Raw genomic sequence first — 24423 nt, 5'->3', positions numbered from 1 at the left:
TGGGTGGCAGGGCAAAGGAGTGAATGTTGTATAAACACTATAACACTGTATTTCTCATTTCACTACCTTTTAAGTTTAAAAAAAAAAGACTGAAATCTGTGGCTTCCTTTATATGACCAATAAACACTAGTTGAAATGCAGGTATGTTCATTCAGTTCACCAAGAAGAGTCATATGATCTATAGACCTAGAATCTCCACACCTGGAAAGCCGAAGCAGGAATGTTTGAAGCAAACCTGGGCCTCAAAAAAGAAAAAGAAAAAAAAAAAGGAGGAAGGAGGACAAGAAAGGTGATATGGTTTAAAATGATCTGTAATTCTGAAATCACAATTCCAATTAAAGACTAATGAATCACAAACCCAATGAACTGGCTACATCAGAAAACATGGGTTCTAGTTCTGACAAGGTCATTGTGCCATGGAACCCTACACACATCAATTTACTGAGCTGTTTGGGCATTGGTTTGAAATTCCTCAAAACTCAGCTGCAAATCCCTAAATCCTGTTACTCCAGTAATTACAAACACTTAGCAGTCAGAACTGATTAGACAGATGTCACGAAGCTACTTGTGGACCATCCTTCGCCACTGGGGCAGGAAACCCAAAGCACTCTACAGCAAACCCTAGGACTCATCAGAGGTGAAGCAAATGGGCTGCCACACCGGTCCCCTTACAAAAACTCCTAGGCAATGCCTTTCAGAAACAGTTAAACTGGAACCCCAATTTCTTTCAAAACAGGGTCTCACTATGCCTGGCTGGCTGCTCTGGAACCACCTGAGTAGATTTGGTCTCTAGCTTACAATCATCTGCCTGCTCCTGCCTTCTGAGTGATGGGGCCTGACTTGGAACCCCAGTTTCCTACCCCAACAAATCAAACACCTCTGGTCTCCCAAGTCTAGGCTGATGAGTCCTCCAGGCTCCAGAGTTGCTGCAGAGGCTAGCTAAAACTGCTCTGTGCAGTCCCCGCCCCCCCCCACCTCCTTTTAATATGTCTCTCTCCAATGAAAGAAAACGCCAATGTAATTATCGTTTTGTTTAGTTCCATCACTTCTTAGGAGCAAGACAGATAAGGAAAAACAACAAAACCTCTCTATCCCTGCCCACCCATATATCTATTTAAAGAAATACATAAGGCAGGGCTTGGTAGTGCATGCCTTTAATCCCAGCACTCAGGAGGCAGTCAGAAGGCTCTCTGTGAGTTCAAGGCCAGCCTGGTCTCCATCTTGACTTCCAGGACAGCCAAAACTACATAGAGATACCCTGCCTCCATAAATAAACAAACAAACAAATACATAAGTAAATAAAGTAAACAAATAAATACATAAAAACAACTACTTATGGTTTTAACAAAAGAGTAGTGGTTCTTTATTATAAATGAGTAGAGTCCAGAAAGGAATGTTTTTAAAACGCTACATGGCAAATTTCAAAGTGTAAAGCTTACAGAATTGCTACCTGCTACACAGGATAATCCACCTACTCGTTTTAGTGTCTGTCAAGGATTATTTCTCATTCACCACAGGGATCTCATATGTATCTGTCCTGGTCTTAAAACTGATCCTAAAGGCCATCTCCCTAACTCTCCCGTTCTGTTTCCATTCCTGGAATGACAGAATGCTGCAGCAGAAGAGGACTGGAGTAACTTTACTCTATCTCCTTCCATCTACTGAGAACAGGGCAGACTGCAACGTCACAATGAGTAATGAAGCGTCAAAGAATGTGGCTACCTCAGGAAAAGTGTGACTAGGGAAGCCCCTTGCCAGAAATGCAGTTTTACTACTTAAATCCAGCCAGCACACATTTGTTATAAAACGAGGAAAGTACAGATCCTATTAGACTAATACCACACAGTAAAGCATCATCAACAGTAAATTCCTAATTAACTTAATCAATATGGTGGTGAAGCTCAGTGGTTAACACCTGCCTACCATGTTCAAGGTCCAAAATTTGATCCCAAGCACCGGAGGTAAAAGAACCATACAAAGCAGGGATTTGTGGTGCGTGCCTGAAATCCTAAAGCAGTCAGGAGGCAGAGGCAGGAAGAATGCAGCTGAGCTACGTACCAAGTCCCAGACTAGCCAGGGACACAAGGTAACACCTTGTCTTAAGACAAAATCAAAACAACATCTGAACACTTAGAAATGATTAGTTCTGGACATTACAGTGAGTTCCTAGGGCTATTATTTGGAAGACAGGTACAGTAGTTAAACTGGGTTTCTCATCCAAACCAAGTAAGAGTCACATGACCGAGTCAACTGCAAAGAAAAAGTAACTTGTAAACTGTCACTCTAAAAAATAAAATAAAAAAAATCACATGAACTTTTCTCAATTATGATAAATTTAGAGTTACTATGGTATTAAAAGTTGCCCCTAAAACTTACACTCTATTTCTGAAAGGCACACTTGATACACAATGCTCCCAATTATGTCCACTTATCAAAGTCTAGCAATCAAAGATAAACTCTAATAAACAGGAAAACTGATGAACCCCCTCATCAGGAAAGAGAAAACAGAAGGTATGAAATGAACACAGAAGGAGGGGTGAGGTCATTTCCAAAGGGGTACAACTGAGCCAGAGCCCTCCAAGTGCAGACGGACACGAAGATGGTAGGACAGTAAGTGAATGGCCGCTGGGACAGGAGGCCCCACAGTGCTGCAGACGCCCATTTTGGAAAAACCCACATTGGCACCTTCTGCTTTGAAAAGTTACTGGCCAGATGTGATGTGACAGAGGTTGATGGTGTCTATTTGGGGAGGATGGATGAATGCGTGATGCAACGAAGGAGAAGCAAAGTTACTCCGTACTAACAAAGAAAAGAAAGGCTGCAGCAGGCACGGAACATGAGAGGTGGCTCCTGAGAGGTGTAGGGAGTCGAAGGGCTGAAGGCGGAGGAGGAAGGGAACAAGGAGAGTTGGGGAACTGCATGGTAAAAGCTAATAATAGAGCCAGAAGGAAGTGCTGCACCCGGGAGATAGATGCGAAGGAAGGCTGAGGCGGCCTGGGAATCACTGGTAATTATCCCACTGCACAAGAGGCTCCTTAGCCAGGGCCTTATACGAAACAGAAAAGTCCCTGCCTTCTCCCTCAGCTCCTTTTAGACCAGACTTCCCAGCCACTTATAAAGACACATCTGAGGTTGGCAACTGCAGGGCCTAAGATGAAGGATCACCCTGGTATCTGTGCTCTAGACACGCATGAGCTTGATGTGGTATAGGAGCTAACGCAAAGCCCAGGCAGGGTAGGCGAGTATGGAAACATCTTAAAAGATGTGTATCGTGTGTGTGTGTGTGTGTGTGTGTGTGTGTGTGTGTGTGTGTGTGTATGTGTGTGTGTGTGTGTCTGTCCGTCCGTCCATCTGTCTGTCTGTGTATGTGCACACTCACACTCAATTTTACTTTATTTTTTATTTTTTATTTTTTTCCCAGAGCTGAGGACCAAACCCAGGGCTTTGTGCTTGCTAGGCAAGTGTAGCAAGTGCTCTACCACTGAGCTAAATCCCCAACCCCCACACCCAATTTTAAATCTACCATAGAGAGGGCAAGGAGCTGGAGGCATCTGACGACATGCCTAGAAGCAAGAGGGGACTTTCTGCCATCTTACAGTGTGGGGACTTGCCAAATGAACTCACTGGTCTAAGGGTCCAACACTTGAGGCAAAGATGGCTAGTCTAGAGGCATGTTTTGTGTGTGTGTGTGTGTGTGTGTGTGTGTGTGTGTGTGTGTGTTTCTACCGGAGGAAGCACACCTGGCTGGGCTATTATGCAATGATATGGGGGAGGGGGGCAATCACTTCCTGATCTGATTCTGCCCCGAAGCAGGAGGCTTAAGTGTCCTGAAACTTGCTGCAAAAGAAAGACAAACACACTAACTACCTTCTCAACACCAGCCAGAGAGCATAAAAGGAGGAAATCCATGAAAGACCCTTTGGCACGGGTGGCGATTTGGTAAGTGCTGTCTCGCAGTTACTACTGGCACTGAGGCTGAAGGAAGGGAGGGAAAGAAGAAAAGCAATCAAGAAGCCCTTCACACATCATAAATACAGATTTAACTTTTGCTGGAATGAGGAGACAGGAGGGTGGTCCTCCCATAGTGGCACAGGACACTGGATATTCTATTCATATTCACTGGCTAATTATAAACAGGGTCCAACCAAGCCAAAGAAAGGGGTCCTACCAAACAGATGTCACCTGCAAAATCTAAATATAATACATATATATATATACCATATCTCTCTATCTATATATATTACATATATATACGAAAACAGAATAGAGGCTATTTGGGAAGAAAAGGAGAGGAGAACTGATGGGGATGAGGGGGAGGGGACGCAAACAAGAGCAAAGTACAATGATATATATGAGTGAAAATTCTCACAATAAAACCTATTAACTAGCGGGGCGGTGGTGGCACACACCTTTAATCCCAGCACTCGGGAGGCAGAGACAGGAAGATCTCTGTGAATTTGAGGCCAGCTTGGGCTACAGAGTGAGTTCCAGGAAAGGTGCCAAAGTTACACAGAGAAACCCTATCTCAAAAAGCCAAAAAAAAAAAAAAAAAAAAAACAAAAAAAAAAAAAAAAAAACAAAAACAAAAAAACAAAACCCTATTAACTAAAACAAAGGGGGATCCTGAACTTTTCTCTATGGCAGATCAATTTTAAAGCAACTTCAAGTGAATCAGTACCAATTCCTCTTAATCATAGAGGTTCAAAAGTTTGTTGCCGGAACTAAGATGGCAAATTGTCACAGAATTAAGAAGGAGGTGGTCTCAAGATGGGAGTGTGACGTCCTTACCAGTGGGGACCAGTGCCAGGTCCCATGTGCTGAGCCCTGGGTCCCCGTACTGCCTGACCACTGTGTCTGGTAAGGGTAGAAGCAGAAGAGGAGAACAGCCTTGGCAGCAAAGGCACTGAGCTAGGCTTTCAGAAATACTTGTGCCAAGAAACTTGACAGCACCACGCTGTCTAAGGATGAGGGGTGTAAGGACAGTGTCCCAAATCCTTTGTAGTCACCCTCTACTGTGGCAGCCTTTGAAGTATGCACTTTCACATCTGCACGTGGGCTCAGAATTTTCTTCTCTCAGAGTGGCCAAACTTGGCACTGACTAGGTACATGGCCCTCACTGGAATCCATGTGAGAGAGACAAGGGAATCCAGACTCCCTGATCACACTGAGAGACAAAGAAAAGCAGGGGACTCACTCACCTGCAGCCAAGGTGAGGTCAAGGGCAGCAGGCAGCTGCAGTGTGAGTCTGGGAGAGAAGTCCCTGGCATGTGATCAGGAAAACTTGGCACTGTTTGAGGCGGGAACTATACAAGGATCTGGGCTGGGGTCTGGTTGGGTTCAGGAAGTTGGACCTTTTCCCGAAGCTTAATGGTCTGTTTCCCAGCTATCAGTCAATCAACGGCAACAAGAAAAAAGAAGAGTCTTTCTGGGCTTGTGCGGAAAGTGAACGAGTCTCTTGGATCTGCTTCCGCTTGGTCAAGTTCACTTGTATGAAATCCCACCACACAGACAAGTAACCCTAAGACACTAGAGAATCTGCTCTATAAGCGAATACCCTCTTTGCAGACAGAAATGTTGAGGCTGCCTGCCGCACCAAAGGGAAGATGGAGACATTTTCCCAGTGCTGTGCTACCTGAGTCATTCTCACTGGTTTGTCCCTGAGGCAGTGCCATGAGAGTAAAGAATGCCAAAACTCTTTCCTCGCCATACTGGCGTCAGCACTGGAGGAAATACAGGCTCTGGAGGAAGCTGAGAAGAGCCCGCCTGGGGGACAGGGACACCGCCATACCTCTACTTCAAAAGGCAACCACACGCTTCACAGAAGGGTCCAGAAGCTGAACTGCTACCAAGTTATCGCTGCTGACCACATAGTGGGGGAATGAAGCTGGGGGAACAAGTGGCAGCTCACCTGGGAGAGCCTCTCAGCCACTATAGCCGGACTGCAGAGGACTGTGAAGAGCAGCCATTAGCTCTTGGTCCCAGGCCCAGCCCACCTACGTCCCATCAGAGGGTGAGCAGAGCACCCACCCATTTGTCTGAGGTATTGGGGCGACTTCTGGGGCAGGCAGCCTCAGTGCAATTGAGCTTTTTCTCAGGCTACGTTCCTCTCCAAAAGGCAGGGCTCCAAGAGAGAGAACGTATGAGTGGATACACATGTTTGTTGTGTACCCTGGGGCTGCATGTGTGTTAGGCTTCCACTGTGGTCTTCCACAGGGCTTCCAAACACAAGTCCTTATTGTCTCCTTCCTCTGTCCTCAAGGAGAATTTCCTCGGGATTCATGCTCCACATCACAGAGCCTGGCATCCACGTAATAGAAGCTACATAAATACTAGCTGGTTTTAAAAATCTAATTCAAGACCTGGGATTCAAGGCCGTTGACAGACGGCCTGCCTAGCATGCACAAAGCCCTGGGTTCATCCCTCAGCCCGCACAAACTGGGTGAGGAGGCACACACCTATAATCCCAGAATTCGGCATATGGAAATAAGAGGACCATTAAGTTCAAGGTCATCTTTAGTATATGGCTAATTTGAGGCCAGCCTGGGCTACATGAGACCCTAGCTCTCAAAAAAAAAAATTCTTGATTCAATAGACCTTACCCTGTCTCTCTTCTAGGCATTATACTGGAAAATGAAAATCTAAAAACGAATCCATTAGAATCATGTCCTGTGTGGGCTTTCAGACCAGCAAGAATAAGCCAGTCATCTATAACCGGATCATTGCCAATCACAAAGGCAAGTTCAATGAGTTGTGGGAATGCCGTGCCTGGCAACCACAGAGAAGGCTTTAAAAAATAGGCTTTGAATAACAAAAAGGCTGCCAGGGAGAAAGACGGTGGGGGGGAAAATTCCAGACATGAAAGTTCAGCATATGGTCTGGGACAAGAGCACTACTGCCTGAGTGGGCTGTACGGCTGAAAGGGGAAGTTAAGATAATACTGAAGGTAGACTGTCAAGGGCCTCACACAATGAGCTGCAAAGAGTCAGTCCAGAGCCAGGAATGGTGACACCCATCTGAGATCCCAGTACTTGGGAGGTGGGTGCAGAAAAATCAGGAGTTTGGGGCCAGCTTTGGCTACATCGTGAGTTTGAGGCCAAATGGGGCTACAAGACCCTCTAATTTAAAAACAAAAAATAATTACTCCCGGCTGGACTGAAGGGGGCCTGAACTGGATAGTTTTATGTCAACTTGACACAAGCTAGAGTCATCTGAGAGAAAGGAACCTCAATTGAGAAAATGCTACAGAAGACAGGACTGTAGGCAAGCCTGTAGGGCATTTTTTTAATTAGTGATTCATGGGAGAGAGTCCAGCCCATCATGGGTGGTACCATCCCTGGGACTGGTGGTCCTGAGTTCTGTGAAAAGCGATCCAGTAAGCAGCACCCCTTCATGGCCTCTGCGTCATCACCTCCCATCTCCAGGGTCCTGCCCTGTCTGAGTTCCTGTCCTGATTTCCTTCCATGGTGAACAGTGATGCAGAAGTGTAAGCCGAATAAACCCTTTCCTCCCCCGAGTTTACCTGGTCACGTTGTTTCATCACAACAATAGTGACCCTAACTATGACGGGGCCCAAGAGTGGAGACAGAGAAAGAGATTGAGGACTAGGACCAGAAAGAAGAAGCCAGCAACAGCGGGCTAGAAAAGACTGATGGAAACCAGTATACCACACAGAACCAGACTGCCTTGCAGACCGGAAAACACAGCATATCAGCCATCCTGAAGCTTCGGATCCGGAAACCTTACAAAGCAACAGTTCAGCAATTACGTGGACACCTGTAATCTCAGCACACAGAAGGCTGAAGCAGGAGGATTATGAGCCTGACGCCAACCTGGGACTATACACATAGCAAGTTCAAAGCCAATGCACTAAAGGAGACCCTGTCTCAAAACAGCAATAACAACACAACAACAAAACAGCAACAGTGGACAAGCCTATACCATCCCCTCTTCTGCGGCAGTGCTGGCTTTACACTGGCCTTGGAGGAACAAGGGAGAGGTGACCCGGCAGGACCACCATTTACTATCCTTCTCCCCTGTGATTCATATTCCAAGCAATTTTTTTTTTCAGCCATCTCTTTATGACATGACAGGTTAGCAGATTCTTCTAACAGAAACCTCTCCCAAGAAAAGCTGCCATGTCCTCTGGCATTCATCCTGTTCACCAGCACCTCCTGGCAGGGGCTGGCTTACGTGGGAGAAATAAATAAATAAATAAAAACAGTAATAATAAGGCATTGCCAGGGTAGCAAGCTGATGCAGTCGGAGGATTAGAAGAGACACCTGTTTCCTAACACAGCAGCTGTTATCATCGTACTAGAAGCATCCTAGTAACAAGAACTCTCTTCCACTCTAGACCCAACGGCAGCAGGCAGGCACCTGTGCAGACCCACTCTCAGCCACGTCACCTGAGTGTGAGAAGAGGCTCGAGATCAGACGCATAACGGGAACCCTGCCTTGCTGCACTTGGGAATTCAAATGCTTGTCTTCTGTTGAGGAGGCAATTTGTCTGTTATCCAGGTATTCTACGGCACGGATCTTTAAAGCAGTTATTATATGCGAAGGTGTTATAAAACACACCGAAGCTTTTGGAAGTTGAGTTGATTCATTCGCTGTAGCTGACCAAACACCTGTTCGTTTAAGCCAGCTTCTTAAAAGGCAAGATAGGATTTAAACGCTGTCCAGTTTAGAATGCAAGCAGTAACACAGGAGCAAATAATATTTTTAAAATTATCTCCTCAGGCTGTTCACCACTGAACACACACACACACACACACACACACACACACACACACACACGAAATCTATCAGCATACAAACACCACAAGCAAACTATTTCATAGCTGCAATATGTACACATTACCTTTTCAGACTAGACCAGGGAGATGCTCTTAGAGACAGCTTGCTAACAGCCCCTCAGCTCGCTGTTTAACAATCCGTTTATAGCCCATCACAAAGCCAACCCTCCAAGGAGATATATTTTACATCTATACGTAAGGTTTCCTTGCTACAACAAGGCTGGATTTTGTGCAATCTTTTCCTCTCTGCTAAAAAGCAGACTACACTGTAATTTCTATAACTTACGATCCTATGAACATTCAATACATGTGCATATATATATGCAAACCGAGTCACAAGAATAGACTCTTGTGGGGAGGGGAAGCAAAATGATGCCCAAGAAATCACAAACCACACATACCATAGAGTCCTGATTAAAGGTAAAAACAGCCCACCAAGGCACTGTGTCGGCTAGCCTCACACTGTTCTCCCTTGGGCGTGCTAATTCTAACCTCCAGTGTTGGTTCTTAGGCTTGAGCTTTCCAGGGCTCCACCTGGGGACCTTTCCCTGACCTGAAGGATCTGCTTTATAGATGTGGGAGAGTGGAGAAATCTTCCTGGGCACTTTATGAGGCTATCAGCGCTTACACAACGGCAGACAAGGAGTGAGCCTGAAATCGTACATTTCTCCCATAGCCTCGCATTTGTCCCCTAGGACCAGCTGAGAGATGCACCTTCCCACAAGGGGTAAAAGAGAAGCACACGAAATGCCAGGACTCACCCTGCAAAAGTGGATAGTCAGAACTTTCCCAACATCCTGTCAACACTTGACGTCCCAAAAGGATAGATTAAAGGGCGTCTCCTAGTTTGCTCCTCTGTTGGTGTGATAAAACACTGATCAAAACTAACTGGGGGTGGGGGGAGGGTGTTTCTACTTACAGGTTATGTCCATCACAAAGGGAAGTCGGGGCAGGAACTTAAAACAGGAACCTGGCGGCAGCAACTGAAGCAGAAGCCATGGAGGAACACTGTTTACTGTCTTGCTCCCCAGGGTCTGTTCAGTTTGCTTTCTTATACAACCCAGGACCACCTGCTCAGGGGTGATACCTGCCACAATCATAAATCAAGAAAATGCCCTATAGACATGCCCCCAGGCCAGTCTAGGGGAGGCAATTCGTTAATCGAGGTTCCTTCTTCCAAAACAACTCTAATTTGTGTCAAGTTGAGAAAAAATAACCAGGAATGAGGTGGGACACCTACTACTGTGAAATGCTAAGAACCACAGACATCCACTTGGGGACAAGAAGCCACGGAATGCATGCTTTCTGACAATCTGGCAATGCCTAGCAATCCATGTATGTGTGCGTCAAGACAAGGGGTTCTGCAGATAATCCTAAAATGCACCCAAGGAACTGGCTGGGGCTGGTAAGATGGATCAGTGGGTAAAGGCACTTGATGCCAAGCCTGATGACCTGAGTTCGATCCCTGGGATCCACATGGTAGAAAGAGAGAACCAACTCCTGAAAGTTTTCCTCTGACCTCCACATGTAACACCGCCGGAGCGTGTGTTTACACACACAAGAAAGAATTTAAAATGTAATTTTAAATATTTTTTTAAAAGAAATAGGCTATGCATGAACTCACGTTCACCTATAACCTAGATCTAAGCCAATAACAGGCAAGAGGACTATGTTCTCATCCACCCACACCTCCTCCATGGTAAGCCTTTTAAGACCACAGCTGAAATGAAAACACAAGAGACCATCTTTCCCTTAAATCAGACTTCCTAACACACTGGCTACACAAAAGCACACGCAGGCATTCCCCTCAGAGAAATGCTGCCTGACCATTTTACCAAGTTTCTCAAGAAGAGCTGACGAATGTTCTCAGGGACTCGCACTAATGGACTCACCTCTCTGGAGCCTCTGCAGAAACAAGGCCCTTCCCTTGACTGCCAGGCTCTTCACCTGGCCTCCTTGTAGTTTTAAGGAGTTTTTCTCCCCTGCTCAGGCCTTGTCTTGTCTCATATATCTTCCCCACAGAACAAACTGTCTGGTACACCAAAGATGGTAAGTGTACTATTATTGATGCTAGTGGGTCTTCGATTGCTTTGTTGTTGTTGTTGCTGTTTTGTTTTGTTTTGTTTTGTTGAGAAAGGGTCTCACTATAGAGCCCTGGTTGGCCTGGGATTCATTATGTAGACACTGGCTTTGTACTCGCTGAGATCCACCTGCCTCAGCCTCTCAAGTCCATGCTCTCCATGCTCTTTTTCTAAGGGTAGGTCACTGTGATGGTTAATCTCCACCATCAACTTGACTAGATTTAGAATCGCCTGGGAGACACACCTCTGGGGGTGTCCACATATGAAGGTTTCCGGGAGGTTTAAGTGAAGAGGGAACCCTGGGTGTGGGTGAAGCCAGCCCAAGGGCTGAGGCTCAGACTAAACACAAAGGAGAAAGCAGAGAAAGCTGACCACTGGCATTCAACTCTCCGCTTCCTGATTGCTGAGACAATGACATCAGCTGCCCTGCATTCCTGCCTGCCGTGATGGACTCAACCCTCAGTGTGAGCCAGAGCAAACCCTTCCTTCCTTACTTTGTTTCTTGTCAGCATTTGCCACCGCACTGAGAAAATAACTACCACAGTAGCTTAGGGAAGCACACTTACCAGGAAAGGTGAGGGTGCATGGGAAGGCTATATTAGCAGGTGCCCTACTGGAGATGCCCCACCAACGAACACCTTTGCCCATCGCCCTGCCAGGCTGGGTAGGAGAATGGTGACAATTACAGGCTGCTAGCCTCCCAACACCCACCAAGACTCCTCCTGAAGCCCGTGGTGTTCCAGAGCCGTGTGACCTACAGCCAGCTTCTGCCTGCAGACAGGTGCACTCTCACCTCCTAACTCACAGTCCTGCCCAAGCACAGAGCACCAGGAACTCAAGAAAGCAGCATATGAAGTTCAGAAGGGAAACTCCATTCTTGGAGGGAACACCTGACCTCTCCAGGCAATTCCGGATCTACTCTCACCTGATGCTGAAGGATGAGAGTCGTGAGACTCCGGAAAGGCCCGGACAGCACAAAGGCAAGAGGGGCTGGCCACTCTCAGCGTTGGAAGCAGATCAGCCAAGTCGGGTCATCCGGGTCTTAAAAGCTGGAGAGAAGTGGAGACTTACCCAAACTGGGGAATTTGCCCAACTTTCTCAGATTTTAACCCCCAAATGGTGGGGTCTAATTATATAAGCACTAGCCTCAAACTCAGAGACCACCTGCCTCTGCTTCCTAAATCCTGGGATTAAAAGCACGCCCCACCATAGCTCTTTGCTGAATGGAGCCCCAAGACAGAGCAAAAGGTGTCATGTGACCCTTGACCTGATGTCTCTGCATCGCTGGCCATTACATCAACGGTTAAATGGGACCTATTAAGTCAGGAGAGCCTCAGATCTCAAAAGTTTGTCAAAGTACCAATCAAGCAATTCGACTATTTCTAAATCTCCCAGACTTCATCAAAAGGTGACCGAAGCAACCAAATGCACCAGAAGTCCATTCCTTCCGATTTCCCTTGTTCTGAAAACCAGCCAGAATGGCCCCAAGGCAGGAATAGATGATGAGGCCCAGAGAAAACTCCCTCCGTCCCTTTGGGCGCCCAGTCTGTGGTCAAAAACCAAGGCATGAGAACAATCAGCCGGACCCCACAGTGAGCCAGCATACATACTGCAGTATCTGATTTGATGGTCTGGGGAAGACAAAGGGTACAATAAGTAGTACGTAGAAATGTCTCTCCCTAGTCTGAGTTCCTCAACACGGTCAAGGAAACAGCTTATCAAACCCCAGCATCCCATTTTATGAAACTCCCACTTCATCTTGTCCTACCCTTTAGAGGTCTTGCCTGTACTAACCATTAGACTTGTGGCAATGATACTAGTGAAGTTGTTGCCTTCTTCCTTTTATTTTATTTATTTATTATTCTCTGTGCTGGAGATCAAAACCCAAGGACGGACACACGCACACACACCGCGCGCGCGCACACACACTCTGAGCAAATGTTATACCTACGGTGTCTCTGGACCTTAACCTTGTCACCAGGGACCCAAGACCTACCTTTAGGCCACACCGGCAGTGAGGTGGGCAGCCCTAGACCCTCCTTTTCACTTGTTCACAGTGTCAGACCCTCAGTGGCTACATCCAGACTTACACTTTCACTATGGAACAAGGAGGACTCTTTGGGGAACCTGGTAACTTTAGAGACACACAGGCTGTTTTCTGGGGTTTGGCTGTTGGTTTGTTTTTTGGTTTGGTTTTTTAATTACAATACTGATTTTAATCTGTAGTTCATCTCTTCCAGGAAATACTCAAGAGTCAGTTTCCTCATACACAGGAGACATGTGTGAAGCAAGGATCACTGACCCAGCTACACAGATAATTCTTATGACTGATAACTGCACTCTCTGCCATAGCCCACCGCAGACGGCACAGGGCAGCTGACAAGAAAAATCACCAACTTCTACTAGTAGCTCCTGGGAGGACCAGAGAGAGAGAGCTTCCCTTCAACCCTCTTTCTTCAACAAGTTTGACAGTACATTCATTGTTTCTTAGGGTGGGAAGTAAACTCCTCAAAGACAGCATTCTCTTCAGTGGTACAGTCATTGGTAAACGGTGCCTGCTGCTCCTGTAAATAAACCCTCATCCATGTTCCTGTAAGTGACCCTAATGAAACTCACTAGGTTATTAAAAAAAAAAAAAGACAATGAAAGCAGAAAGTGGACTAGTTGAGAAGGGACAGATGATGTGCAGAAATAGAGGGGAACAGAGAGGGTACGGGAAGGTATGTCCAAAGTACATCATGTACATGTATAAAAACGTCACAACGAAACCCATTAGGCATAATTAATGTGTGCTAACAAAAACAAACAAACAATATATAATCTATGCAATCTATTTTTTTTAAAGGTCAGTTTTGTCTGGGTACGTAGCTCGGGGTAAAGCTTGCGCAAGGCCACTACCATATAAAAAAAAAAAAAGGGAACAAGTTATTTTTCTAAAAAGCCTAAAAATTCCCTCATGCCCCAATATAATGAATTTGGCTTTTTCAAACTCCTCTGTATAATTAAGCTTCTACTGAGGGTCATCTACTCCCAACTCATGAAGCTGGAACCCACAGCACACAGTGTCTGTCTGTGGTCACACAGACAGGGAACTGCCTGGGAAGCAAAAGCCTACGAAGGAATCGATGTCTTTCAAGTCTCGCCCCAGTCGCAAGTACCAAGCCACTGTATGAACAAGCAGTTCCACAGACCCGTTCCAACAGTTAAGCGCTGGGTAGTAACTCTACTCAAGACACTGCACAGGACTTCCAGAGGGTTTGCGTTTGCTTTTTTTTACCCTGTTTTCTTTCATCTCTGCAAACTTATTCCAAACTACAACAGCTATTTCCCTCACAACTCTGCTGTAAGATACAAAAGGCATTTGGTATTGTCACGTAACTGCAGTTGGCTTATCTCTTCTGTTGCCAAGACTTGTGCTCAATTAAAGTTAAAAAAAAAGAGAGAGCTTTTCTGAGCAATGACTGAATGACCCCAGTCCAGTGAGAAACTCAATGGGTTTGGGACCAAAGCTCTGTGCTGCCAGTCAGCCAACCAGGGTGGCCTGGATCTTAAGTCAGGCATCACCACAAATCTCACAGCACCCTGAACATCTCCAGCACCAAAGGTCAAAATGGTGGTATTGAAACTTTGAGCCCCTTCTAGAGTCACATGTTGTGGAAGTTATGACAGGAAGCTCACTTTTCTTAACAGCATAAGGAATTGCACCCAGCAACTTATTACACTGGCCAACAGCTGTAAGAAACACGCAGTCATATCACCCCTTAGGGGAGTTAATAAGTTCATGATTAAGTACCATGAACGAGCTCAGGTCAAGACCGGGTTTCACAGCTCTGTGGGCTGCAGCGTCTGCTCTTCTCTTTGGGAGCACTCCACAGTCAACAGAGCCCTCTTTCCAACAGGCAATGCCCTTAAGGGAAGCCATCGGGACAGGGACAGAACAGAACTCAAAACTAAAGCTAAAGTCCGAGGCGACAGGGAGGACTCGGTGACATCTCCCTCCACACGTCTGCTGACAGAACTGACAGGAGCCCAGCAGGGCAACGAGTCCTTTTTGGGTCATTCAGGAAATGAGGTCGTTTCCCTATGTCTGACTCCCACATACGAAGAGAAAAATCCCCCGACAGAGTTCATAAATCCTCAGGAGCCTGTTCTTTTGCATCTTCCTTTGGGAATAGTCTCATAAATCATCTGTCCAGATACAGGAAGCTTGGCCTTTTAAAAAATCAACATTATTTTTATGCCAACCTTTTTCCTTGGATATCTTTCCAAAATATATTTCATCCTCTCTTCACTTCTTAAGTTGAGTGACTTAACTTGGAAGCCAGGACCCACACTATCACCTGCCGTCCTGTGGTGTCACCCGGGGGGTGGGGGTGTGTGTGGAGATCAGCTCTATATGATGACATAATAGGGACACAATGCTGTCAGAATCCTTGTTTGATTTTCTGGCTTCTACTCCACCAAGGCGTTGGAGAGACAAGTGGCTGGGACAGAATACATGATTCTGAGTGTGGCTTGGCTACAATTAGCCATGGGATCTGGGGCAAGCTATGAGACTCTGTTTCCTCACCTGCCTCGTGAGAAGTCTGGGTCACGCCTCCATAATGTCCCTGTATCACCGGCACCACGTCACTTCCCACTGCCTCTGCACCCTTCCCTGACGCTCCTGCAAGGCTCTTTAGTTCTGCTAAGTTTCAGCTGATGGACCTATGAATCTTCCTCTTCTATTGACTAAGGCTGTTTGGATATAAAAGTCTGAATACAGAAATAACTCTAAAGTCGAGATCTTGCTTATCATCTATGAGAGCTGCATTCAATCCCCAATGCCAGGTTGGGGGTGGAGAGGGTTATCTTAAAAAAGAAAAAAAATACAGAAATTTATGAAGTCAGATGGCCAAATGTCTCTCATCATTCAAGTAAATTAAAAAGAACAAGGCCAGAATGGGCAGGCTCAGAAAAGAAAACAGAAGAAAAAAATATTCCTTGGGTAGTCATGGAAAATCATAGACTATCTGCAAATATTTCAAATACATTTCCAGAAATCACATAGTTTTAATGATTTACACAGGGGATACTTTATGGGGGGGGACATTCATGGATTAAGTGAAAAGCTTTTAAAAATAATAATAATAAAGTCATACAAGGGAAAGGATGGAGTAACGCCAGTAAAGAGGGTATCTGGCCCAGAGACTGGACAGGCTGAGGACACCAGCTCAGACACCCAACCACTTAATGAAGAAACTATCAGGCAGCGGGGGAATAAGAGAAAGCAGAACGGAAGAAAAGGTTTCTGAGTGAGAAGCATGGGGGCAAACATGGAGCCCCGGAAGACAGCACATCACCAAAGAACTGCAGAAGCAGTATTTAAAATTTAAAAAAAGGATCATCCGGACATTCATCCAGAGGTCACTGGCTAGGAGTGACCATCTGGCTACCCCAAATGGGTAAGGAGGAACAACCCACCTTTGACACTGAACAAGAGGGAACACAGAACCTCTGCTGGCTCCACCCCTGCCTGTCACCTCCTGCCTGTCACCTGAGCTATGGGAGGACCCATCGGCTCCACCACTCTGGGTTTCCTAATTTGCTTCCTGAAGATGGATGTACCTGGCAATAGTCACTGGGAACTACAGACCGGTGATTAGTGTCTCGGCCTTGTACTGCCACTAGGCATACAAGGCCGAGAGATCTGAGGCGGACCATCGCTTAACCTCCTCCCTGGCTTCAGTTTCCATGTTTGTAAAATGGGGAGGGAAACTGCCTCCAGGTGAGACTGTGAAGTGAGAATGAGGTCACTAATCTTAACACACCAGGACAAGGCGCATTAGTAAGCAACCGGTGATGGTGGTGATGGTGAGGGGGGAGGCCTCCAGGCGAAGGAGGATGAGGAGGAGGAAGGAGCGGGAGAATTCCCTACAGAGCTGTAGAGCTGAGCTGGAGAGATAACCACTAATGTAGCAATGAAGCACTTCTAATTACAGAGAATTTCTAAAGTTCTCAAAACACAAGGGTTCTGCAGTTTCCGTAAGCACGGCCCATAAGACTCCATGCAGTCAGCTCAATCAACATGGGGGAGTCCATACTTAACACAGTGAGGCTGCCAGAGGATTGCAAATCCCTGGGACCAGACGCGGCTACACTGTGCATTTTCACTGTCAAAGATGAAAGGGTTACCCAGAGAATTAACAGGGCAAATGATAGATTTGTGGTAATATTTCAACACCAAAGGGCCAGTTTCAAGCACATGGTTGTACTCATTCCTACGCAATGGATGGTATGGAAGACAACAAGTCACTGTTGCCTATTCATGGGGGCTCATTCTGAGATGTCCCAGTAAATGCTATTTTATTAGTCTGGTTTCTGTATGTACAGAAAAATCAATAAAATGTGTTTGCTTTTTAATAGGCTGTAATTCTAACTTCTCCCTAATTTAGTCTAGCCTTTCTCTCCCCCAAATACTAGGTTTGGCAACAAATAGTCTTCAAGCCAGGCTCCTGTTGGCGTGGGAACACTGAAGAAAAGTCACACTCTATTCAATAAATACACAGATACTGCTTCCTCGAGTCTATTGGAACAATACAGCAAAGACGGACTCTGCCTGAGACCAAGTCTAAAGTGGTATTTACAGAGAAAAGCAGGTCCCACCTTATGCCGCACACCCTAAGGGGGCTCCCTATGATATAGACTCCCGCAGCTGGGGGAACCGCACCAAAGGCCAACCTTTCAAAACCAGTAATAAAATGAAATTGCTCTACAAGTATCTCCCAGATACTCCCTGCCCCTGTGCCGTGTGTTTGAGACCACGTCTTAGCTCCGTGTCCTCTGCTCCAAGCTGGGGTAACTTCCCCTGCTTTACCTACCCTTTCCATAGGAACCTTGTCTCGGCTGCCCCGTCTGTTCTTAAAGAGAGTGCTTACTACACGTAAGTGAAGGTGTAAGTAGGTCCGGCTGACTCTGGGTGAAGAAGCCTAGGGCTCACCCGTGGATTCATCAAGAGGTGATGTGAGAGCAGGTAGCGTAGCCTGCAGCCAACAGTGGAACTGCCTGACTCTCACACGCCACCGTCAGAGCACATACTATCTCGGCAAACTGTGGTGCAAACCCAAATCCAGCAGGCCTTTCTTCCCTCATCCCTACCTCCTACCACTTCCTCTTCTCACACCTGACTAGACCCTCGCAGCCCAGTGTTCCCACACACATCATCTTCCATTGCACATAGCTCCGTGCCCTCAGACCAGCTGGCTTGTGATTAAAATGGACCACACTAGGAAGTGCCAGAGCCCAGAGCCTATTGTATCAGATTTCCTTGGCCTTTTATAGACACACCATGAACCTGGAGAATCTGATGTAGTGGCCTGAGACCCTGTAGGCCTGTGTTCTAACCGAGTTCAGTCATCCATATGCTAAAGCAACCACTTAGCTCTCAGAACCCAACTGTGAAAACAGAAATGCGTAGCCCAGGGTCTGGCTAAGATCTCTCAACTCCAACTTAATGATAAATGTCTCGACATTCCCTGATGATACCGTCAGAGCAACAGGGGGCCTAACAAACCTGCTTACCCACCTGAGCCTCTATAAGGATCCCTCAAGACTTTTGTCCTCTTTCTAAATTCTTCCTTTTTTAATTTTTAATTTTTTTTTTTTTTTTTTAGACAGGGTCTCATGTAGTCCAGGCTGGCCTCTAACTTACTGTGTAGCCAAGGGTGACCTTGAACTCCTGATCCTCCTTCCAGTCTCCCAAGTGAAGTGATTACAGGGGTGGACCACAGTCTCACATCAATTCCTTTTTTGTTCTTTGCTTAGACACCAAAGCAGTTTCTGAGATTATCAAAATAATCAAACATTATTAGTTTATCAAAATCCTTTTATTTTTTGGAGAGACACCAGGCAGAGTTCTGGCCCTTGGGTAACCTTATTAACTGAGGTGATGCATGGACAGAGAGGAAGGGGCACTCACCTCCTCCATACCTCACTTGGTGTTGGCAAGCATGACAAAAATGATTCTGTGCCAGCTGCCAGGTGAGAAACTAAGGCATCAAGATTACCCTTGTTAACCCGAAGAAGTATGAGACATCTAGACACCAGCTCTGCCTGATGTCTCTCCAAAACACTTATTTTAAATGAGAATTTCATCCCATCGTGAATGGGAACTGATAAAGAACAGGAAAAGAAGGACCAGGGCATTATGCCACCAGTCTTTGGTGTCCCGGATCACCTCAGCCAATGTAAGTTCTGTGCCAAGCCTTGCAAAAGGCCTCTGTCGGCTGGGCCACAACCACATTCTGCTGTAACTTAGTTGAATTTAAAACTGAACAGGTGACGTGAAGGTGAAGGCGTATGGTGGAAAAGCCAACCTGTTTTCCTTTGTCCTGAGACTAACTCAGTCTTCTGGGGGAGGAGGGTGACTTCTTAGAGAGATGATCCACCAACCCCAACTGGTGAGGAAGGGAGCAGAGTGCCTTCCTCACAGAGGGGCTGTTACAGGGAACTGACAAGGCTTGGTGCTGTGCTGGAGGACCTGGGGCCTGGCAGGGGAAGCTTCTCTTTCACTGTAAAAAGTGTCTGACCTGAACTCTTGTAGGGAAAGGAAAGATGTGCCTAAGTGCCAAGACACACAGGCCTTCTCAGTTCTCCCGACAGCCACCTTGCACTCCAGTGATCTTTACATAGGTGTCACTGATTGACCAATTCAGAAACTTTCACCTTCGAAACTCCACCCAGATCTGACTCTGGTCTTTCCCAGCAGAACAGACAAGGGCTCAAAAGTAAACAAAGTACTTCCCTGCTGTGGCTGCCTCTGGCCAGGCTCCTGTGGCCTCCATCACACCAGCTGCTGAGGAATTTACTGCCCGCTGACCAGCTGTTTGTGCAGCAGGAGAGCAGAAAGGGAAGGTTTCAGGGGAGGAGAGAAATCTTGTCAGAGTCTCCTCCTGCCTTTAGCATCAGCTCATCCTTCAAAGACTCACACGCACTCTCCACGCCAAGGAAAAGTTTGTTGTTTTCTGGGCTCAAGGAATGCCTCTAGAAGCAAGCAACATGCCTGGTGCTTGCTTGTGAACATTTTTTTTCCCTCATGCCATCACTGTACCACATCCCAAGGACTAAATGAAGCACACATCACTGGAACATTTTCAGATGACCTGAACTAATCCTGGTCCTTGATCTCCGTGGTTTATTACGGAACATGATAAACTCAAGCAACTCCATGGAGAGATAGTCTTCATGCACACACACCTAAAAACACCCACAGCCTAGGCAAATATTCACAGACTAGCTCCACCGACCACAATCCAAAACAAAAATGTTGCTTACATAGGTGGTGAAGAAGAATACATTTGAGAGGCACATTACACACTGATAAACAAAATAAAAGAGGCACCCAGAAAGGATGGATGGGCTAGGTTACAGTATAAGAGGAGTTCAGTTATCCTGTATAACACAAGGTTCTGGACTCCATCCCCAGGTCCAAAGTTAAAAAAATGAAAAATAAACAACCTAAGACAATAAGGAAAAAAAAAAAACGATAACACAACTCGTATCCAACTTCCGTATCACATTTGAGAACGTGTTTTGTTGGGGCTTGGTTCCCTATGTGTGTTAGGTCTTCTTTCTACTGGGGTTCAAAGAAACAAGCCTGTTGTTCAGTAGAGGCACTCCTGAATCCAGCATACAACCCATCAGAACAGCAGGAATGCAGTCACTTTAGAAGTGGTATCAGAAGTCACAGGATAGATTGCATTGTGGTTTTTTTTTTTTTTTTTCAATCGAAAGCCATTGTGCTCTGGTTGGTCCAGGTTTTTCTCTTGTCAGGTTTACTGCCATCGAGCCAGATACAATCTACTGATAATGCCCTATCATTTAGTTACCTCTGTTTTTGTTATGAAGTGTGAAATAAATTACATTATCCATACAGCAAGATTTCCCTGATTTCGACAAAACAATTTAATTTATATTGCAAAAGAAACTGGTTTTGAACTATCACGGCATCCTAAACTCTTTAGTGAGGCCCTGCTCCAAAGCCTACCCAAGATATGCACAAACACAAAAGCCCAAAAGTTCCTCTGGGCTCTTCTGTGAGGCAGAAACAAAGACACCAAATGCACCTTTTGAGTCCCCCTCGGCCTTACTTCAAACCCATGACCATCCTTCCTGATAAGAAACACTAAGGTCTGACTCTAATTGTGAAAACCTAGTAGGCCAGTGTGACAAAATTCTTTCCCTCATACAGACCCTAGGTGAAACACTCTTAAAACAGGAAAGATTTTCCTAACTCCCCACAGAAGAAAACAGCTTATATGTTCGTTGTTTCTGCAACATTCATCTAAGGAGCACACAGTCAATAGGGCAGGCCAGAAGCAAACTTCAGAAACTTCAGCCTTGCACGGGGAACAGAAAAGGCTTGCCTCCTGGTGACTGGCGGAACCTTGAAATAAAGTACCCAATAAATGCAGCATGGGAGAAATAACTGGGGGAGACTGACAAATCATCCTGCCTCCCAATGGTGGCAAACTTCACAACAACTTTTTTAAAGCAACCAACTACAGCACCGCAGCCCATACAGACAGACTGTACATATTCGTGCACACACGACTACCTGGAAGGCAAGGGCTGTTTGCAAATACTCCTCCTGAACTTAGAACAGGCCAGGGAACCGGGAGACTGCAGCTTTTCAACACCCCCTCTGCACTGTCAGAGAAGGTCATTTTGCCTGGTCACTTCTCTTCCACCCTGCATCACAGGACTTTTCTACTTTCAGATTGCTCAACTTTCATATGCACTAGAGTAAAATAACTATTCAGCAACTTTATTCACCTTGGTTTAATTTTTTTTTCTTATGCAATGCCCAGGAAAAGCTGACACCAAGACTGTCTTAGGGCTTGCAATCACAATCAGAAGAGAGGCGGAGGTAAAAAAAAAAAAAATCTTGTGTGATACAACCCAGAGTCCCGAAAGAAAGAAAGAGACCATCCTAGTGGGGCCCCTAGAACTTTTTCCCCAGGGAGACCACCCCTCGGGAACAAAAGTTACAGTTCAGTCACATGTTGGGCGTAGGAATAAGGAGAAGGGGTTTTTCTTTTTCCTTTCTTATTTTTAAGCGCACTAATTACGGAGGTGTTCTACAGATCTGAAGACAAACTGGGTTCCTCCTACCAACTGAGACCGGCATTACATTGTCAAAAAGAAAGGGGGTGGGGTGGGGGGCCCAGGAGCCCAGACGGGGCTCGGCGGGAGAGGGGTGTAGCAAGGTTACGCTAAAGGGTACAGCCACTGCCACGAGCCGCATCTCTTTCCCTCGCGCCCCAAATAATTCCCCGCAAGCCTAGCAACTGCACCAGCAGCCCCGGGGCGAGGGGGTTCCGATCGCCCAAGGGGAAGGAGGGGAACCGAATCGTTACCTTAATGCTACACTGAGCAGGAGTCTCAGACATGTCTCACAGCGAGAGGGATCAGGAAGTTCTCAGTTTTTTTCCACTTTCCTTTCCTCTCCCCAACCCAGAAACGCTCGGCGGGGCAGCGGGACGCGGTCATTTAAGAAGTTTCTTGCAGCATCGCCAGCGGCGGCCGCCCCGGGGGGGTGGGGGTGGGGGTCTTCGGAGCGCACGGATCGGGCGCGCGGCGCGGGGGCGTGGGAGCCGGCGAGCACGGCGTGGGGTGTGCGGGTCGCGGCGCGGCGACCGGGGCGCAGCCGGCCGGCCTCGCGTGTCTCCTCCCACCCGCGGCCGGCGCGCCCGCCCCCGCCCTCCCCGCGGCGCTCGCTCGCTCCCTCCCTCTCTCTCTCTCTCTCTCTCTCTCTCTCCTCTCTCTCTCGAATGTTTTCCTTCCTGGAAGAGAGAAACTGAAAGGCAGAACTGAGAAAGCTCTCTGCTCATTGATCTTGAGAGTTTCAGGGCAGAAACTGACGTGAATTCCCAGCACCGGGCTCTGCCTCTTAAAGGAGCCACCAGGAAATAAAAGCTCGGGTTACCGCGGGCCGCGGGGAAATCAAAAGGCGTGCGGGGGAGGGGCGCGGGGTGCCCACGGGGCCGCCCCGAGGAGGATGCCTTTGGGGAACCTCGCAGCGTGGCCCTAGGACTCTCAAGCCTGGTTCATCCCGCTCCCGCCTCCCCAGGCTGCACCTCCGGGGAACCTGGGCCCTGCACAGTGGGGGCTTTTCTGTGCGCTCCCCGGGGCGCCGATGCAACCCAGGGACTGCGGTCTAGGAAGGGACTTTCCGGGAAGGACGCGGCGCGGCAGGAGGAAGCGAGACAATGGCCTTTGTTCTGCGCGGCGACCGCGGCCGCTTTAAGAGAATCCACCAGGAAATGGGAGCTCGGGTTACAGGCTGCGCACGGGGAAGTGCGGGGCGCGACGCCGGAGACAAAGCCGCGCGGCCGCGCTCGGGCCCGGGGACGCGGCGGGCGGGGGCTCCCCGCGACGGGGGGCGCCCCTCGGCCTGACCTCCCGCCTTCCCCGATTCGAAATCCCCTGGCCATTTAAAGCCACAGCGGCTGCTACCAACCGAAGTAGGTGACTGGACTACAAAGTTGACAGGGCGCTTTCCTGCAGATCTTAGCCCTCCCCTGGGCCGCTGCTCCGGCTCGGTCATTGGCGGAGGGGACGGCCCGGGGTCCTGCAGAGGAGGAGCAGCCAGAATCCTGGGGCTGAGGCGCTCGCCTTGAGCACCAGCTTTCTGATCGCTCTGTTTTTATTGCTATTTATAATCTCTTAAAATGCCCACTGCATTTCTAACCCTGCTAGTACATACAGGGTGTAATGTGTGGACATATGATGTAGGACTAAATGCACTACCATTTTGTCTTTTGACGGTAAATTAAACATAAATACATGTGTGTATAAACGCGTTATATTCATGTTCCCTGCTGAGGACCACTCTGATTTTCCAGACTCACCCCTCTATTCCCACTCGTTTCTTTGCGCGCGCGTGGGAGGTGGGAGGTTAAGGGGGGCAGGGTTGTTTTGAAGCAAAGTCTCCCAATGTAGCCCTGACTGGCCTGGAACTCACTCAGGCTGGCCTAGAACTAGTAAGCTATTCTGCCTCTGATACTTTTTTTCTTGCACACTTTTCAGCATCATAAAATGTCCCCAGACTTTCACAAACAATACTTCCGTTCATGCAATCATCAGAACGCTCTAAATGACATTGTTAAAAGGGTTGGAGTGGGAAGGCACCCCATTGCTGATAAGATGGGATTTTTTTTTGGGGGGGGGGAGGACCGCCAAGCACCACAACCAGTTCTGTCATCTAGTAGTCATGTTCCCCATGTACACTAGCTCCCAACACGTCCGCATTTACCCATTCTTACCCCTCACAAATACCTACCTTTACTCCTGGGTTCCTGTAGCTTTTTGTTGTTGATTTTATATTAGGTTTTTCTTTGTTGAGTTTGTTTGTTTGTTGTGAGACAGGGTCTTACAATATAGCTCAGACTGGCCTTGAAATCAGATCCATCTGCCTCCCAAGTACTGGGATTAAAGGCGTGCACCACCACACCCAGCCAATTTTTAAATTTTCTTGAGCCTGTAGTCCAGGTTGGCCTTGATTTGAA

The 24423-nt window shown here is 47.1% G+C and overlaps 1 long non-coding RNA gene across 1 annotated transcript in view; it reads left to right on the top strand.

Moving 5' to 3' along the window:
- LOC131906173 (uncharacterized) overlaps positions 1-17601 on the top strand; it is a 31695-nt gene extending 14094 nt beyond the window's left edge. Inside the window, exons 5-6 of the long non-coding RNA XR_009378128.1 lie at positions 13117-13468; positions 17339-17601. This is a non-coding gene — a long non-coding RNA (uncharacterized LOC131906173). The remainder of the gene's footprint in view (positions 1-13116; positions 13469-17338) is intronic.
- Positions 17602-24423: the final 6822 nt, after the last annotated feature.

Source organism: Peromyscus eremicus, chromosome 3 (assembly GCF_949786415.1).
Source record: "Peromyscus eremicus chromosome 3, PerEre_H2_v1, whole genome shotgun sequence".
Taxonomy (NCBI): domain Eukaryota; kingdom Metazoa; phylum Chordata; class Mammalia; order Rodentia; family Cricetidae; genus Peromyscus; species Peromyscus eremicus.
Note: the sequence above shows the minus strand (reverse complement) of the source record. Positions and strands in the feature narration are given on the sequence as shown.